Source organism: Triticum dicoccoides, chromosome 1A (genome assembly GCF_002162155.2).
Source record: "Triticum dicoccoides isolate Atlit2015 ecotype Zavitan chromosome 1A, WEW_v2.0, whole genome shotgun sequence".
Taxonomy (NCBI): domain Eukaryota; kingdom Viridiplantae; phylum Streptophyta; class Magnoliopsida; order Poales; family Poaceae; genus Triticum; species Triticum dicoccoides.
Window position 1 is genome coordinate 506,969,764 of NC_041380.1, and position 4,671 is coordinate 506,974,434.

The following is a 4,671-nucleotide window of genomic DNA, read 5'->3' on the forward strand; positions in this document are numbered from 1 at the left end:
GCTTCGCGGTCATATTTAACTTTCCAGAAATCAGATTTGGCCTGCAAACAGGTAAAATCAAGATGAAAGGTCAGGCAAGTATTAAACAAGACGGTTGGGAAAAATACAAAGGAAAGAGATCATAGTTTCCTTACTTCTGGCACCAAGTTAAGCTTGCAGAAGGGGTTTAACCCAACGATACTACAGTCTTCGTATTTTCCGTTCACCAGAAGGGTTGACATTGAAACAATATCTCCTTTCGTTAATTGAACAGAGCTGTGATGAAGAGAGTCATCTGGGCCTCCACCATACTCGTACATCTATTTTGATCGACGGCTTAGAGGGATAACCTGCCATGAGATCCAGCAACGGGTCAGGTAAACTCCGATTAAACCGTTCCCTAATAAGGCGTTAATGCTTTTTATTGATGGGATCAGCTTCTTGCGTTCGGCGGCAGTAAGCTTGTCAGGGAGCGCGAATTTTGAGTCAAGATGCTCGGCGCGATAACCCGGAAGTGGCTTCTTGTTTGCTGGTGAAGTATCTTGACAATAGAACCAAGTCTGATTCCAGTCTTTTGGATGACTCGGCAAGAATGTGAGGGGGAAGACAGCGCCCTGCCGACGCTGGATTGAGATGCCTCCAAGCTCCAAGCTAAGGCCGTTGGTGCACTCGTTCTGCCGGTTCAGATAAAAGTATTCTCTAAACAGTTCCATGGTCGGCTCTTCTTGAAGGTACACCTCACAGAGCACTTGGAAGTTGCACATACTGGACATGGAGTTGGGCCCGATATCTTGAGGGTGGAGTTTGAAGAAGTGGAGGACATCTCTGAAGAATTTTGAGTCGGGCGGTGAAAAGCCACGGTTCATGTGGTCAGTAAAGACAATGACTTCACCATTTTGTGGATTGGGCCGTTCTTCGTCTGGGTCAGGTGCACGATAAGACATGACATTTTTTCCTGGCAAAAATCCTATGGAGAAGAACTCCTTCAAACGTTCCTCAGTCACGGTTGAGGGAACCCAGTTGCAGACAGTCGGTGTTTTGGATGGCATGGTGTTCAAAAACGCGCTGAAAGGAAGGTACCATGCCGGTTCAATTCAATAAATATGATGAAAGTACAAGATGGTATAGAGGAGTAATGGCGGCTTAATTAAGGGCTAATGTCATATAAGGAAAGGTAAGCCGGCACAGTAAGCCGCCATGACTACAGGCATTTGAGAAATACCAGCAGCAAAAATTGGTTAAGTATGGAGACAAACATGTTTCTTAAGCTTCTGGATATTAATATGGATCAAATGGTCGTTCAAAATGAAAAAAAATCTAGACCTAAAAATATAGCCCATATGAGTTCATCAGCTCTAAGAGGATATTTGTGCAAAGGAAAGGGATCTACTAACATCTAAAATGGATGAGAAACAGCTACCGCCTAAGTTCTTCACTACTTTTAGATCAAAAGAGGGTGCGGTAAGAGAAGTTGCAACAAATCTACGACGAACAGCGAAGAACACAAGAAGGAAACCTCTTGAACCCTAATTCAGATCTATGGGGGTGAGAAGGTGAGAGCTTACGGGTGCGGAGTTGCTGCGGAGGATCGCCACCGTTCTCTGGACAGAATCAGGGTGATGCAGCGGCCGAGCTTGAGGACGATGATGAGCGTTGCGGTGGCGGTGGAGCTCGAGCGACAAGAGGGTTGCGAGAGGAAGGAGATGAAGAAGAGAGAAGAATGAGAAAAGGCCGGGGCATGCCTATTTATAAGGGAAAAGGTGAGCAGACGGGCACGAAAATCGAGGAAGAGCCGAATGATGGTTATCTAACTAGATGGACGCCGCGATTCTCGGAAGGCATTAAAGATGAAGATCCGTTGGGAGATGACATCATAAAAGTTTTTCGTGTTTTCCAAAGATGACGTCATGGCGGGTTACAAAAACCTCTGCGAGGATAAGAGGATGGATTTTGTCTAAGTATTGAAGATTGACAAAGAACAAAGTTCGAAGTCAACCTGGGACCTAATGTTGGGGATATAACTATCAGTTATGACTCGCCCAGAAGGGGGCCGGGTCAGCCCCAATGGCGGGTCACGAAGGAAGCCCAATAAACATTCAAGACGATAGTTTATTAAAGCTTATAGAAGGCCTAAGGCCTAGAGGCGGCTTAAGGCCCAATATTGTAAACTGCCGTATATAAAGAAAGACTTGTAAAGAAAGGCATGTAAAAGAAGTCACCGAGCCAGATACGATTTATCAGCCGGCCGGGACTCTGTAGGCCACCAGACGTCAACCCGTGTATATAAGGGGACGACCCGGTGGCGGCTTAGGGCAAGAAAGAAGAGATCGAGAACCCAGCCGGCGAACTAGCCTCTTGGTAATCGAAACCCAGCAATACCAACACAACTAGACATAGGCTTTTACCTTCATCGTAAGGGGCTGAACTAGTATAAAACCTCTCGTGTCCTTTGTCCCGATTAACCCCTTTAAGCTTCCTAGTTGCGATGGCCCTACGACTAAGTCCTTCCATTAGGACATCTGCCGTGACAATTCCACGACATGTTTCATCAAAGCCCTTGTGGTACCACAAAACCCTTATTGGCCGCGGCACCGCGTCTCATTTTGGCGTCATTGTTTTCACATTCGCCTCGCTTTCAGTGGATTCATTTCATGGTGGCTCCCATTTTGACGCATAAGGTGTTGTCTAGTTTTTTTAGACAAATAAGGCGCTGTTTAGCGCCCTAACGCGTACCCTCCACCCTCAATTGTTTGCACAGTGGACCGACCCAATTTTTCTGGGATTTTCATGTGCATTCTCGCCCGGTTCTGGGAAGGTTCTAGAACCTTCCCTGAACCGTATTTCTTTTTTTGGGTTTTCTTTAATTTTATTAGTTTCTTTTCTATTTTTGTTTTGTTTTTCTCTCTTTGCCTTTTCATTTTTTGCTAGTTTTATTTTAAAATTCGCGAACATTATTTTGTTCATCAGATTCAAAAGATGTTCAACAATGTAAAAAATGTTCATAGAATTTTATAATTGTTTACCAAATTCAAAATTTGTTCATAGAATTCAAAATAAATCATCAAACTTAAAAATGCCCATCAAATTTGACATTTTTTCATAATTTTTTCAAAAAATGTTCATCATATTCAAAATTTGTTCATTGCCTTTCCAAAAAACAATATTCTTTGATGAATTTTTGTTCATCAAGTTCAAAAATGTTCATCAAATTTTGAATTAGCGAATACTTTTTCAACATGCGATCATTTTTTTCAAAATCACGAACATTTTTTTAAACCACGAGCATGTTATGATTTCTGGAATAGTTTCCTAAAATTCATTCTCCCTTGTATTTTGATTTTTTTCATATTCCAAATTGTTTTTAACAAGCAAAATAGAATAATAACAATAATGATGAACAAAAATATGGGATAAAAAAATTTGTGGCGCCCAACCCCGTTTCTGGGTCGGGCCACGGCCGACCCAAACGCTTGGGCTGACCGGCAGTCCCCATATCCAGCCCAAATCTGGGGTAGATATGGAGACACCTGGACGCACCCGCCACGTCCGACTGACTGCGAGGACCCGCGCCAATCCGTCTATACCCATCACGCCTCTTTGCCGTTCAAGGTCGGCGCTACCGGACGCCGCCACTGGACTTTAAAAAGGCCATCAATATACCCTTTGGGACTCGGACGAAGAAGTCGAAAATGATTCAACTTAAAAAAGGGGGGAATTTGATATTTGCCACCACTTATTTTGCACTTTGACAATTTGCCACTTCTTACATTGAAATTGATCTATTGCCACTCAATACTTTGCACTTTGATGTTTTGCCCTCTGTCAGGTGGGTCTCATGTAAAATTACTTGAATACCCCTGTTGACTATCCCCACCCTTTCGCCCGCAACAACGCCAGAGACAGTGGTCGGCGGCGGCGCTCGCCATCCCTGGCCAAATCCCCGCTCTTCCCCTCCCTCCCTCGATCCGCGCCATGGCCGCCGCCTGGCAACCATGAGTCTTGACCATGCAGGCGCTGGGCGGGCACCGGAACACTCACCGGCGAGAGCGCACGCTAGCTCGACTCGCAGTGCTTCAGTGACCGGACCGTGCCCATCAGCCGCGCCGGCGCGTGCGGAGTGGATCCCCCGGCTGTCGTCACATGAACCTCAACTGCCTCGTCGCTGAGAAGGCCATGATGAAAGAGCCTCTGCCGCTGCCGCGGGAAGCCGTGCTCGTTGCCCCCATAAACCACGTCGCCGCTCCTCTGCTTGTTCCCCATAGACTACGTTGCTGCTCCTCTGCTTCGTCTCCATGGCACTGCTCCCTTTCCACTCCGTCGAGCAGCAGCAGCAGCACACGGCGGCGAGCATGTACACGCTACACATAGACAAGCCACCAAGGTAAGCTAACAGGCTGGTTGATCGATTCTTTGGAAGACAAGGACGCACCCAGCTGCCTAAGCAGCTTAATTGATTCCGGCGAGTAATACAACAGGGCCGGCGGCGGCGATGTACTGGTTCATCCCCTTCAGATTTGATTTCGATTGGTGAATCGGCTGGTACTGGTCAAACTATCACAAGGTATTTTGGTCCACTGATCTATGTATACATTATATCAATCATTTATAAATATTGTTTTTGCATGAAAAAGTGGCAAAAAATCAAAGTGCAAAGTAAAGAGTGGCAAAAAATTAATTACAATGTAAGAAGTG